Source organism: Cavia porcellus, unplaced genomic scaffold (genome assembly GCF_034190915.1).
Source record: "Cavia porcellus strain 051 isolate PalLab524CR breed Dunkin Hartley unplaced genomic scaffold, mCavPor4.1 scaffold_9, whole genome shotgun sequence".
Lineage (NCBI taxonomy): Eukaryota > Metazoa > Chordata > Mammalia > Rodentia > Caviidae > Cavia > Cavia porcellus.
In genome coordinates this window covers 59,873,641-59,888,692 of record NW_026947492.1, presented here as the reverse complement: position 1 = coordinate 59,888,692, position 15,052 = coordinate 59,873,641, and the positions used below count along the sequence as shown (strand labels likewise).

Genomic DNA, 15,052 nt, shown 5'->3' with positions numbered 1-15,052 from the left:
ATCAGACACACCATAATTAGAGTCACTGTAAATCTTTCTGCATGGTAATGCCAGAGTCTCCTATTTAGCTGACGCTTCTGTCCCAAGAGACTTTGAATGCTGCTTCCTTGGAGAGAAAGGAGGGAGATCAAGGCAGATCAGATCTTCCCAGCAGGCCTGGGCCACCCTCTCATAGGCAGAGCTCCCTGCTTCTCACAGTAGAAAGGACCAGCTTCCTCCCCAAAAACTCAGCCTTCAGAGCACTATCTGTCCTGTCCCTCAGGGTCTGGACCTCACTCAGTGCATGTTGGAGAGGTCTCCCACCATGTGCCCTGCATGCTTGGAGCAGAGGAATTCATCAAGAATCAGATATGTGCTGAGCTACAGTGACAAGTGTGTTACAGTTTACACAGAACTTCACCCGGTAATATCACAGAAGTGTCCTACCACCACAATCACCACATTATGGATATGGAAACTGAAGCTGACAGTGGTCAGGACTCACCCAGAACCAGGCTGAGACCAGATGTCTGCTGAGCCTCTCCCTCAGGTGAGGCCATGGGGAAAGACTTGCATTCTGCAACACATTTGGGGCCATCAGCTGGACAGGAGGCAGACTCAGGTGCCTGTCCTGGGCTTTCAGTTTTCTTGGCACAAAGGGAGCCTCCTTTTCCAGGTCAGGGCTACAAGCTTAGCTGAGTAGTTACCAAGCATGACCTGGCTTTTCTCAGAAAACAGAACTGAGTATCTCAGAACTCCAAGTCTCGGGCTGCAAATGCCACAAACCGGAGTTTTGGAATCGCCCTATCCTAAGAAACATACATCATGGAATCCTGGAACAATTTAATTGATGTCTTAGAGCTATTAAGTCATAAAATGGTAGCACTGACCATGTCATGGAGCCAATCTCTCCAGCCTATATTCCCTGCAGAAATCCCCTATATAGCTAGGAGTGGTGGTGCCAGCCTCCCCAGGTCAGCCAGAGGCCAATACACCCCAGTGACAGCACCCCCGTTCTCTGCAGGACTGAGTGGTTCCCACCAAGCTGCCAAGACTGTAGGAAGGCCATCCTGAAAGGAGTTCCTACCCCCCGTTCTGCCCTCCCATATGGCACTGCCAAATTCTCCCTGGCACAGGCAGAGTCAGAAAACACTCACCAAGGCCTCAAGGGCCACCCCCCCTTCCCTTCAGGTTGATGATGAGACCTTATAGGATCACATGACTCAGTCACCAGGTCAGGGCTCCTTTTCCTTATGCCTCTCCCAGGCCCCAGAGCAGGAGCGCCACAGGGCTGAGTGTAGCAGAGACTTGCTTTGAGCAAACCTGTCTCTGCCCAGTTTTGCCCCTTGAAGGAATGGGGAACTGAGATTTCTTTTATTTACTTATGTAGTATAGCAGAACTGCAACACAAACAGGCTTTCCAAGTGGCACTGAGTGGTAAGAGAAGCAAATATTACCATCCGAGGAACCCTTCTCTTGCTTCCTTCCCCCAGTCTCACCTCCTCTGGCCCTTTTTGCCTCCCGAGACTGGGCTCCAAGGATACCCTGCTGCTCAGCTTCCCCAGCTCCCTGCCTTTGCACAGGCTGGACCCCTGCCAGGACAGCTCTCCCCCAGGCCAACCCAAATCCCATCCATCCTAACAAATGGACCCTGAGCAAATCCTGCCCTGATGTCCACAGAAGCCCACTGCCCCCGCCCCTCGTGTCCTCGTTGCATCATAGGTCATCATCTGCTTTAAGGCTGCTGCCCCAGGCTGAGAGCTCCCCCAGGCTGAGACCTGTGATCCATTTGGCTAAGCATCTGCCACTCAGCCTGGTGATGAGGACACAAGATACCTCAGGCCCCTTCCTGCTAGAGGAGCCACCATATAAGGATCCTGGGTGCTCTGTGTTGGACGTGGCTCTGAGGAGGTGCCCACCTATTTATTAGCTGGAAAATCAGGTTAAACTTGCAGAGGAAAGAAGGAACCAGTTATAACCTTTTAAACCTTCCAATGGTAGAGCCACTCTTGAGCCTGGTCTGAATTCCGCCTTTTGCCAATTTATAGAAAATTAAGACACACACACACACACACACACACACACACACACACACGAAAAGAAAAGAAAAGAAATTTAAGACACTAAAAAAAAAAAATCTCAATTTGGTTTTTTTCTCCCACAAATTTTAAACTAAACTTCTGGTATCTGTGCATATGTTTCTGTACCAGCTCTAGAGAAGACAACCTCACCTTTAGCACAGGAGCTTAGTTTCATCCCTGTCGTTAACATTTCTCTTCCTCATAGGATTCTGCAAAGAGCAGCAATCCCTGCTTTTGGGGATGTCTCAGAGCCTCGGGCCTAAGCTTTCCTTTGTCTCTTTCAAATGTCCAGGTTTCATTCTGGTGATCAAAGATCAGTCTTGCTCGAACGCGGAGGAAGAAAGCCCAGGAGCTGGCCAGTTCACCTTGAAGGTTCATGCCAATTCCATGACTCAAGGCCTCTAGTTCCACCACTTGCCACTCATCCCATTAGCTGAAACGCCAGTTTCTCTAGGTTTCTCTCTTAAACATGTATTTTCCCCAGGGTTGACAGTCCATTAAACCCCCAGATTAGAGGTCAAGGAAACAGTGAATATTTGGCTCTAAAGAGCCAGAGAAGCATAGTTGTTTGAACACTATGAGTCTTGGATTTAATCCCAGTTTAATCCCAGTGTCTGTACCTCAGTTTCCTCATTTATAACAGGAATGATATCTATCTCATGGGTTGTGATGAAGATTAAATGAGCTATTACATGCTAGGCCCTGAGAGGAGGCCCTCAAGGGGATAAGCCAGAGATGTCCTCGAGGACAGCGTGGGTTCTGCTGCTCCATGAGTGGGACAAGAATGCCTGTTCCTCCTGTCTTTTGTTCCCCCTCTCCATGAACCATAGGTTACTTCTTCCACAGAGAGGCAGGCATTGTTCTAGAAGCCAGGGGGCTGCTGTGGTCTGTCTCTATCTCCTTTCTCCTATCCTCCCTCCTTTCTTCTTCTTACCTGGAAGAAGGTACCAGTGGCTGTGAGCTGAGCTCCTTAGGGTGCCACAAAGGCAGCGATGATGCTTCACTGGAAGAGCTGCGGGAAGAAGGGGACAAAGCCAATAAGATCTTCCATCTCCCCACCCTGTCTTCCACCCTCCACAGTCACCCCTTAGGCCCAGTCTGGGATCACCCTGTGCTGGTCTGGGACTCAGTGATGACTATCTCTGGTCCTGCAATGGAGAAGCTGTGGAGCCTTGAAACCCACAACATAGATCCTACATCCACACATGCTGCCCAAACACCAGCCTCATCTCCCCTCAACCCAGACAATCTACTCCTTGAGACCCTTATGCCTCTCTGTAGGGCTCAAAGGCCCCAAAGACTAGGACCTTGGGGTAGAGGCTCTTTCCTGCTGCAGGGACCTGTTCTTCCAAGGTAGCCACCAGGCTAGCTGTTCTTCCACAGCAGTCTCAGAAGGGACAGATGGTGGGCTAGAGGCAGATCTGGAGTACCATAATTATGAGCCTGAGTTCCGAGTCATGCGCACCTCACCCATGCCCAGCTCCTGCAACCAGCAGGGCAGCCCCCTACCCAGAAACTAGGAGAAGGGAGGGTTCTGAAGCCATGGCAAGATGATGGCAGGGAGGGAGCTTTGCATCCGCACCACTGGACTCAGAGGATGCTGCTGCTACCTTGCCTTCTGGGGGACACTGAGGCTGGCAGGGCCAGGGGTGTGACCATGTCGCCCAGAGAAGCAGAGGCACAAGGTTCCAAACCTGGCATCAAGGTGAACCAGGACAGTGATAGCTTAAGCCTAGTGCCCAGCACAGGACCCATGTCAGCATGAGAACTCTCCCCAACTCATTGGGACCCTGTAGCCACATAACAGTAAGAGGCACACAGCCAAGATGTTTCAGACCTGGCAGGCAGAGCTGAGATCTGAGACAGTGTCGACAGACCCTGGAGCAGCCCAGCCTGCCTCTGTCCTCATAGTGCTCATGATGCTCTGCACTCAATAGTTTACAAAGCATGCCTGTTTCTTCTATCATCCACATTGACCTTAAGGCCTAACTGACAGAAAAATATAAATAGATACAGGCTTCTTGTACCTATTAAACTATAGTCTGATGGATCTAGGTGGGGTCCAAGAGTCTGCATCTCTGAAATGGTACAGGTGATGCCAGGCTGCAGCTCCATGAACCACAATTTGAGCAGCAAGGACAATGCCGAAAGCAAGATGCTGGCAGTTAACTGTTAGCATCTTGGCGTTTACAGTATGACCATAAGTATACTTAACCTTTCTTTATGTATAAAATAGTAATAATAAAATTCACCCATAAGACTGATGTGGGAGGGCCAGGGATATATCTCAGGGGCACAGTGCCTGCCTGGCAACTGTGAAGTCTTGAGTTCAGTTCCTGGTACCAAAAAACAAAAAACAAATACAAAAACAACTAACCAAAAAAAACCCCACAAAAAACAGATGCAGGAGATTAAGTAACACATGTTTAGCCCTTAAAGTGGGTCAGAGTATAGCTCATCTGCCCAGCATGCACAAAGCCCTGGGTTCCAAATCCAGCATCAAAAACAAAACAAAACAAACCACCAAAGGTATTATCATTTCAAATTCTAATAAGGAAGCTCTAAGAGGTACAGCAAAAGTTAGACTTTAAACCTGAAATTTTAACAGGAAGCCTGCCATATCAAGTTGCACAAAATGTCACAGCCAGCAAGCCATGAGACAGATTAGGAAACTGAGGCCCAGAAAAGGGCAGGAAACCGACATACTCACAAGAAAGTTGGCGTCAGAAACCCAAGTCCAAGGCTGGGGGTGTGCTCAAGGTCCTGAGTTCAAGGCCAAGTCCTTAACATAGAGTGAAAACATCCAAGTCTGTGATTCCTGTCTAGTGCTCTTTGTAGCACATGTCACTGTCCTCTAACGAAGAGAAAGTGCCATACACAGTCCCTGAGGGATCTCAGCTCTGCTGCCAGCCCCATCTAAGCCAGCAGCTATCCTTAAAACCGGATGTGGGCCAGGCATGGTGGTACTTGCCAATAATCCCAGCACTTGGGAGGCTGCAGTAGGAAAATTGCTGTGAGTTCGAGGCCAGCCTGGGATATACAGTGAATTCAGGGTCAGCCTGGACTACATAGTGAGACCTTGCTTCAAAAACAACAACAACAAAAATAAAATAAAGTTAAAAACCCAAGACCTAAAACCTAAACCAAACAAACAACAGAGCTAGATATGGGATAGCTGGCTGGGGAGGTTACACTCATCGGGCCCTGGACTTACCCCAGCCCCTGACCACCAGGCTGTGTGAGGAGACTGGAACACCTGCCTCCCATCTCTACCTCCTGCCTCACACAGCCTGGTTAAGCTCAGTGCTAGGACCCAGCTGAGGTCCAGGGAGAAGGTGACATGAATGGGCTTGGCTTTGCCTCAGTTTGGCTTTCCAGCAAGGGTCCAGTGGAAGCTATGGCCTGGCTATGTAACTTTAATCAGTGTCCTTCTCTGAGCCTCAGTGAGTCATCTGAAGGAAGTTCTGCCCCAAACAGGAAGTGGTTCTTTAAATTGAAACCCCCAACCCCTCCCCGCAACATAGAATCACTCCAGGATCCGGAGATGGTGGCAGAGGAAGGGGAAGGAAAGGAAGCTGGTAGGAATTGCAATACTTATTCAGATTTTACCCAAAACTCAAACTTGGCTGGCTTCAATGCCCTGCTTGTGAAACTTAGCCTGCAGGCTTTCTTGCTGTGGCTTGACTGTGTAATCTAAGGACATCAGTGCCCTTCTCTGAGCCTCAGTTCCCTCACTCATAGGATCAGGGGCTGCACTAAAAGACTGCTGTGGCCTGGCACTCTACAATGAGATGAACAATTACAGCTAGGTTTTTCATGTGAATGAACAAATGTACATATGAATGAAATGGACGAACGAACTGAGTAACCTAATTTAAACTCTAGCTGTAGCATATGATCTGTCTATTACTATAGTAGCTTGTAGGGCAGAGAGCTCACTGGCAAGAAGACCCATCCCAGAGCCCCTCTTAGCAGCACAAAGGAGGCCACCATCCTGAGCTCCACAGGTCACAAACTCACAGATTTATTAGAGAACATACAGGAATCCCTGTCACATGCATCCATGTGACCTGTAATCCTTCTAACACCACTCAGGCCTACACAAACTCTTCTCTGCTTGTGGAACCTCAAGAGCAAAAGATGATGTGTCCAGCTGCCATGAAGTTCACCTATGGAGGCACCGACTGCACAGATGGAGGGGAGGGGGAGGCAGTGGGGCGGAGTGGCAAAAATGTTTTAGAGGAAAGACAAATTAACTTGTCAAATCTTTTCTCAGCTACCATCATGCAATCGCTTTTTATATAAACACACATCAGTTTTCCAGTAATGCTGAGCATCTTTTATGTTGTTTGTTTCTTTTCTGGCATTCTTCCTGTTCCATTTTGTGGTTCTAAAAGTACTCATTAATTAGTGTGGTATTCACAAAAAAAAAAAAAAAAAAAAAGCACAGGGTGGCTGAAGAGCATCTTACAGTATATAACAACTCCCATTACTCTAACGTAGCATAAAATGTGATACTAATTCTTTAAACTGGCAACAAGGTGTGCACTGAACACTAGAAATGTAATTTCATTTTTATAAAAACCTTCAAAAATCTGCGTATTTCATCTCATTTACAATTTATATTTTGATTTAGTTTAATAAAGCAAAGACAATTTTTGAAGACAAAAATAAATCCTTTTGCACTTACATTTATCGTTGAATACATATATATATATATATATATATATATATATATTCCCCCCACAATGAGGATGAACCTGTGACCTCGGTCTGTTAGGCAGTGCTCTGCTACTTCAAATTCTATACATTTTTGTCTTATTTTTCTCATTGCTGAGACAAAATACCCAACACTGTATTTCATTTTGTAGAGGTTCGGTTTGTAGTCATCTGGTTCCAAGGCAGGGTGGCACGGCAGAGGGGCATCACCAAGGAGAAAGTTCATGATGAGCAGAAGGCCGCAAAGCAGTGAAGTAGCAAAGACATGAAGCCGCAATTGACAAGCGACCCTCCTTCTATCCCTGGGGTCTTATCCAGGTTATTCACCTTTTGGGCAGATCCCAATGGTGAGGCACTCAATCCTAGCATCACCCAGCAATCCACTCCAGCATCACTTTCTTGACCTCAGCATCTATATCTTAGATCCAGCCTCCTCAGAAAAGTCTCACCTATGATCACATGAAGCTTTGGTGGGACTTCTAGATACAAATCATAACAACTTTTAAACTGCATTTTATTTTCCATCCTTTAGATCACTACAAATGATAAGAAAATCTTAATTATGACAATTAGTGATCTTGCTGAAATGAAGACAATGATGCATCTTATGCAATAAATAAATAATGAATCCTAAGTCTTATTTTTCTGAACATCACCAGCCCATAAACAAAACACTCAGACATGGATCATTAAATTCAGATATTCTTAGTATTTTGTCATTTTCATATAAAACTTTAACTTGACACATACAGTTCGGTTTATATAATAAGGCATTATATTTGTCACAGTAGGAAAGTCAAAGCTGTTTCATTCCACAGATTTAACAAGTCAAGATGTCCCTGCATTGGGGCTGGGGATTTAGCTCAGCGGCATAAGCGCCTGCCTTGCAAACAGGCAGTTGGGAGTTCGATCCCTGGTACCGATAAAAACGAAAAAAGACAAAAAAAAAAAAAAAAAAAAAAAAAAAAAAAAAAGATGTCCCTGCTCTCAGCCGTCCATTTCCAGAGGGGTTCTATAGGTGACTGATGGGTTTTTAGGTTCTCAGATCCCTACTCTGTCTCGACAACACAGATCACGTTGCCAGCACACATCTTGAGCTCCTGGTGTGTGCAGTTGCTCTGGATGGACAAGCCATGGGCTGATGGTGGAGACAGACACTCCAAGAAGATGTGTGCACAAAGGCAGCAAGGACCAGGTAAAGGATTAAGGCCTCACTGGTGGGTCACAGGTGGCTCCCAGCCTCACTCCCACGGGGCACAGGATGGTCCCACTTGAAGCAAGCTGTTTCTGAGGAACTGCCAACTCTTCCCTGCCTCCACTGAGGGTACAGGACTTCTAGAGGTTTCCTCCCTGGGGCCACCACTCCTTGTCCACTCCTTACCCCTGGGATCTGCAGAGTGGGGCACAGCATGATGGGCATTAAACAGGCCCAGGGGAAGCCTTGTACAGCAGGCCCTCCCTGAGTGCTTGCTAGATGAACCAGTGAGGAAGCAACAGTAACTACCTCTGGTTCTGTCCACCCTCCCGGTCACAGAGGGGCCAGGCTGGGTACCAGACCAGGCCTAAGAAAAGGCCATGGGGCTGGGAGCACATCCCAGCCCTCTCGGCTTTGCCCTTTTACTGTGTGGTCACAGGAAAATCACTTTACTTCTCTGGGTATTAACTAGGTCAAACAGAGATTAATGCTACTTTGAAGTCGCCTGATTTCAGGTGAGCACATATAGAGCTTTGGTTAGGAACAGGGGGCACTGAGGCTCAGAGAGGGGAAGTGACTTGGCCATGGTCAAATAGCAAATAAGTCTGAAGTAGAACTCAAGCCCCCTGTGCTCTACAGAGCTGGACCCCCAAAGGCCTCAGTTCAGACACCAGATTTAAGGTGACAGCTCCTGTCATGTTCCAAGGAATATTACAGGAGTCAGGGCAGGTGCCACCCTAGGCTGATGTCAGCAGTTAAAATCCCAGAGTCAGATCCTGTAATTTAGTCAGAACAGCCTTTCCTTTGCTCTTTCCTGGGCCATGCTGACCAACACAAGTTCCCAAGAGATTCAAGCATTTACATGGAAAAATCCCAACACCAGACACAACAGTGGGCCGTGAAGAAGTCAAATGCAGGAGGGAAGAGGCTGTAAAGGCCTTGATTTCCTCCAAGTTGTTCAGAGTCTCCAGGGCCCTGACCTAACCTCTGCCCATAAGCCCTGCCCATCTCCTGCCTTTATCCACATCCCTTGAGCCAAAGAGGTAGGCTGGGAGGACAAAACACAGCAGACCACCAGAGTGACCTCTAGCATGGCCTCTGGGGCTGGCTAGGTTGGACAGCCAGCCCCTGGAGGCCAATCTGGGATGTCACTATCCTCAGAACTCTTGTTAGCCTGGGCCAACATTCACTGCATGAAGTTGGCTAAAATCACCTCATGCATTGGGGGAAAACAGTGGGTCTTGGAGGCTTCTTGGGCTGAGCAAGAGAAGACCCAGGAATGGCAAGGGGGCTGCAGGGGCCTGGCACAGCTCTCACAAGGTATTGATCCTTGCTGATCTCACAAGCCTATGGCCCTCCATGCTGCACACATCCTTTCTAACAGTTGTTTCTTGCTAGTGCCAGGATCTGGGCAATTGACATCCTACATGGATTTTTTTCAGAGACAGAGTCTCACTATATAGTTCAGGCAGGCCTTGAACTCACTACATAACCAAGGCTGGCCTTGAACATGTGGGGATCCTCCTGCCTCCCAAGTGTAGGGATTCCAGGTGTGCACCACCAGCCTCCAGCACAACACCTTACAAGCTTTATCTCACATAATCTACACACTCATCTGAGGCAGGCTGCCTCACTTCATCTACACCCCCTTGGGACCTTTTTACCATTTGGGAGCAGATAGGTACATGGTTGAGCTCTCAGAGCCAATTATTGGATTCTTTTACTCAAAGATGCCCCAAGGTGCCTTTTACCAGTGACTGGTATAAATTCCCCAGCCTCCTTGTCCCTGGAGGCCAATCTTGGGTGTAGCTGGCACTGTCCCCAGAGCTCTTCTCCTGGCCTGGGCCAAGGTTCCCTGCATAGGGTTGGCTTAACTCACCTCTTGCCTCTCCCTCCTTCTCACTGTGCTCCAGTTCCCCCCATTTCCATACCAGTTTCTTTCTTGGAAAACTTCTAACAGATCACTCTCACATGACTTCTGTCTCAGGGTCCTGGGTCAACTTCAAAGGTCAGGCACCTTGGAGGTTAGTGACATGAGTTCTCCTACTTTTGATAGGAGGAATCTGAGGCCCTGGGTCCCAAAGGGTTGTGCTGATATTAAATTCACATACTCCAAATCTGGAGAGCAGCAGAACATGAGCTTGAACTGAGGTCTGCAAAACCTGAGTGTAGGTCTCTCTCCTCGAGTCCTACTCCTCTGTCTACCTTCTGCATCATTTGAGCCTATTTATGTCCTCAAATGCTGCTGTCACCTTCCGGTCTTCTAGGCTAACTTTCCTTTTTTTTTAATTAGAAGGAAAGGATGAGTGTCTGTGGAATGTCCAAGAAGGATGACTAAGGCTTCAGCTTCCTTATACTGGCCTGGGCCCTGTTTTGGTCAGTTCTTGTGAATCAGGGTGGATCTGACATGCTGGGAATGCAGGGACACTTTATGAAAACAAGTTATAAAAATACTGGCTCACATTCAGAGACACTGGCTTATAGGCTTCGTTCCATGGGGCAGGGCTGAGTGAGTTCACCTGGAGGGAGCACACAACACAAAATTGAGGCCAGACCAAAGCACGAACTTTCCAGTACTAGCAGTGGGGCTTTGGGGTAGTGGTGGGTGTGGCATCCTTGGAAGCAGGGACTCCATGTCCTGACCTCCCCAGGCCTTTTTGTTTGAAGCATCTATGAAACAACTTCACTGAGCCCTAATACACAAAAACCATGGAGGCCAAACTCACCTAGTCCCCAGAGTCTCCTCTGGTCTTGCATCTGGTTTGTGAGGGTGCTCAGGGTCTCTGGGACTTCTAAGATCCTCCCCACACCCTAGAGTAGCTGCATTACTCTGTGGGTAGAAAGACAGACAGAGGCCCTCAGCCTGGCGGCAACTATGGTAAGATGACCACTACTTCTGAGGCCCCTCCTCTGTCTTACACAATCACCTTGCAAAGAGGGCCACCCCTCCTGGGCCTTCTGCAGAGAAAGGGGATCAGTGGGTGTTCATGCAGAGAAAGGGGATCAGTGGGTGTTCATGGGTGCCAGCTCCCCCTCCCCTCCACACTTTCCAGGAGGCAGGCTTCTTCCAGTCAGGAATAAACAGGTCTGACTCTTGCCCAGTCCATCCCTTTCCAGCTTCTCTAGCTGCCTTTCTTTCTTGCTGAACTCTGAAAGAGCTGTCTACTCCTCTGTCTCCATTTCCATCTGTCTACTGCTAAACTTTCCACCCTGTTTCCACCAAGTTCCCAAATAACTTGATGTAGGCAAATCTGCTGGATACTTCTTGGTGCTCAGCTGACACCAGACCTTGCCCTCTTAGAAATGTTGCCCTTCTCTAGCTTTCTGGACACACTTTCTGGGTTTTCTCCAGCTCCATGTCGACCTCCCCAGGCCCTAGCTGGCTTCTCTCTGCTCAGACCTGACTGTGACTGCACCACTCAAGCCCTCCTTGGGTCATATCATCTACTCCCCTGGCTTCAATCTCCCTACTTTCCAGGCCTGGACTGAGCTGAGGACCAGAGTACTTCACTATACTCTGGTCATCTGCTCCTGGATGCCCCACAAAAGCCCCACACCATGCTGGCCAGATGGGAACTCATCTCCTCTGATATACCTGTCCCTGGCCCTCCTCCTTATCTCAAAGTACCTCCATTCTCTCCATCTGCAATCTGGAAAATGAGACACACCCTCCTCAGATCTCGAAGTCCCACAGATATGAGGCCCCGTTCCCAGTCCCCACCTCTTTCCTCTCATCTGCCCCTAAATATTTCTAGTCTGGCAAAGGCTCCAGCCACAGTCATCCCTCTGGGACATAGGAGCACCTTCAGCTATTGTCCTGTGCCCTGAACTGCCACCCCGTCTCCCAGTTCTACAACCCTCTGGTGTCCACAGCATATCTGAGCCAGGATGGCTCTGGAAGGAAGAGGCAGTGTCTGCTCTGATCTGAATCCTCAGCACTTGGCCCAAGCTCAGCCCTTGGGCCCCAGAGAGGTCTTTGAAATCTAAGAACTTGCATGTCTGCTAGATTTGTCCCATTGATGAGGTCAGCCCATGGGCCACCCTGGGCTGTATCACTGCTCTGCTACCCCTATGGTGTGAAACACCTGCATTCTCAGCCCCTTCTAGAAGCACCCCACCTGCCTGCCACTTACAAAGGAGCTATCACAAGCAGCCCTGAGAGAGCCAAGAGGGCCAGCCTCACACATGCATACGCACACATGCAAACCTGTCTGCAGACACACAAAGATGCACAGAGTGCACTCTCAAAGACACAAGTAACACAAGAGGACACAGACACAAGCACACAGGCTCATAGAGGCACATACAGACAAGTAGAGGCGGGATCATGGGAACAGGAACATCCTGCAAAGAACACCAATGGTGCCACAACGTCACCTGGAGTTGCAAGCCCGAGGAGTGCAGCTGCCCTAGGGGTACTCAGGGTTAGCTCTGGCGACTGCAGCACAGGACTCCAGGAGAGACCCTGGTGGTCCTGCCTGTCTCTTTGGATCCTCAGGCTGTAGCTTCACCCAGAAGAGAGAAGAAAAGGGTTCAGGCCATTCTCCACAGAGACAGCTGGCGGCAATGGAGGAGGCTATGGGTTACTCTACCTGACAGCACTGCCAATCTGAGCAGAGAAAACTCAGTGTCCACTGTTCTGCAAGGGCAGGGAAAACAAGTTGAGAGGGCACATCACACTCAAAACTGATGCAAATGACACATGGCCAACACCTGCCTATGCATACCATTAACTCTGCCCTCTCCTCACATCCTCCCAATCTAGTATCTCTCCACATTCCAACTTGGATGTGGCTTTCCCTTTATGGCACCCCAGTCCTTCATAACTGTCCAAGAAACAGTTGAGAACTCCCCAGAACCTCCATGATCAAGTATAAACCCAACATGTAACGCTTTTCTCAAGCAGGCCTCAACTCACCTTTCTAGTCTTCTCTGAACCTCAGGAAAGCCCCACCAGTGGGAGTTATGTCCTGCCCCAGGGACTTTACTCTCCAGCTCTATACCTTTGCACAAGCGATTCCTTCTGCACACCACATTTTCCATATGTCTCTGCTTGGTAACTCCTACTGATCCTTCAGTACCCAAATGGGAAATACTGTTGCTCCAAGGACTGGCTTTGATAGTGTCAGTTAGGTCCTAAAGCCAGCACATAATGAGTAAATTGCATATGGTCAAAATCACCCCTGGCTATATATAGCTACCACTTATATGCAATGCCTAGGCATTGTTCTAGGCATTTCCTGTTTTGACTCATATAGTGCTCAGGACTGTGGCAGATTGTATTTCCAGAGACATCTGCAGCAGCACCTCCCATCCCCCATACTCTTCTTACAGTGTAACTCTGTCACCCTTCCCAGGAGACGTGGGTTCTTTGCACTCCCACTTAAATCTGGGACTGTAGGGTTAATAGCTGAAGTAGCACTAGGAGGCTTCCAGGGCCCGGTCATCAAACGTGACCCAGCTCCTGAGTTGTTTACTGGGACACTTGCTGGAGTCCTGAGCCACACATGGCTGCCTGGACTTCTGTGGAATTCAACCAAGCAGAGAAAGGAAGCCTCATGGATACATGAAAAGCAAGCAAGACAGGTTGGGCATCTCAGCTGCCCCCATCCTCAACGATCAGGCACTATTTGACAAACAGAACCCAAGCCAGAGCACCCAGTAGAGCCTACTTTAAACCCATGGCCCACAGAAACTGAGATGGTGAAATGACTGTTCTTACATAAAGCCACTAAGTTCGGGGGATGATTTATTATGTAACAGTAGCAACTGGGACAACTGTAAAGTAGGAACTATCATTCTCCCTGCTTCAAAAAAGAAGGATCCACAGCACAGAGAGGTTAGTAAGTTGTTCAAGGTCACAGAGGAAAAAATGAGCACAGCAAGGATTTGAACCCAGGCAGTTTAGCCCCAAGATTTACACTCTTCCCTGCTATGCCATTCTGACTCCAAGCCCGACATCTCCCAGCCATGGCAGGCTTCAGGCAGTGGCTGCTGAATAAATGACTAAAGGAAACAATAAGCAAATGACTGACTGAGAGTGACCAAAAGCACAGAGTAGGCTTCAGGGTGCAAGGCAAGGGCCTTAGACAAGTCCACACCATGCAAATGAGTGTGACAAAAGTCCTGTTGCTAGGGCAGGTTCTCTGTCCACAGCCCTGGGGGCAGTGAGGGGATCAGAGGAGGCTGGCAGATGCCACAGGCCTCTGCTTCCACAGGAATTCTGTGAGGCATATGTTCCTGCTCCCTGCCTCCTCCAGGTCAAAACTTGCAGGATTACACACAGGTCCTGAGGAGCTAAGCCCACCTAAGGCCAGGGCTTGTGGATCCTGGGGACCCCAGGGGAGGCTGGGGACCTGAGTTTCATCCTGTATGGCCACTGACTGGCTGTGTGAACTTTGACAAGTCCCCGCCCTTCTCTGAATCCAAGTATTTCAAGCTTTAATACATTAAGTCTCACAAGGCACTACACTCCCTCATGGATGGGGTGCAGGTGAGGCATGGTTGTGTGGGTCCCATAACCCCTGTGCTGAAGGGATCCATCCCTAGAAGGAAAATGGGGAATGAGAATGAATCCTGCTATTGCTTGCTGTGAGCTTGCTGTGTGCCAGGCCCTTCTATAGGCACTGACTCTGCTGCTTGCTGCAGCTCCATAAGGCAGGGCCACCTGCAGGGTGAGACTCAGATCATAGCTAAAGTGATGCTGGATGTAGGGTCCAACTCAGGCCGGCCCAATTTCAAGATTCCCACTTTGTGTGTGTGTGTGTGTGTGTGTGTGTGTGTGTATCACTGGGGACTGACTCAGGACCTCACACATGCTGGGCAAGTGCTCTGCCACCAAAGTGCATCGCCAGCCTCTTTTTATTTTATTTTGAAAGTGTATCCTGCTAAGCTGCTCAGGTAGGAATGAAACTCCTGATTCTCCTGCCTCAGCTTCCTCAGTAGCTGGGATGATAGGTATATGCCATCAAACCTGGCCAAAACGCCCAGTCTTATCACAATAGGCAAGAGGCAGAAATAACCCGTGTCCACTGAGATAGGTGGAAGGACAGGACAAAATGTAGTCTATTCACACAGC

The 15,052-nt window shown here is 48.7% G+C and overlaps 1 protein-coding gene across 4 annotated transcripts in view; it reads right to left on the bottom strand.

Annotated features, from left to right (window-relative positions):
- Gdpd5 (glycerophosphodiester phosphodiesterase domain containing 5) overlaps nucleotides 1-15,052 on the bottom strand; it is a 95,736-nt gene that overhangs the window by 60,340 nt on the left and 20,344 nt on the right. For 2 of the 4 annotated variants that reach the window (XM_063256483.1, XM_005000720.4), the window contains exon 2: nucleotides 2,995-3,072. The exons of 1 other annotated variant lie outside the window; for it this stretch is intronic. The gene's annotated coding sequence lies outside the window, so the exon portion shown is untranslated. Of the gene's footprint in view, nucleotides 1-2,994; nucleotides 3,073-10,700; nucleotides 10,805-15,052 lie in introns of all 4 variants that reach the window. One more of the 4 variants, XM_063256484.1, reaches the window with a different exon arrangement.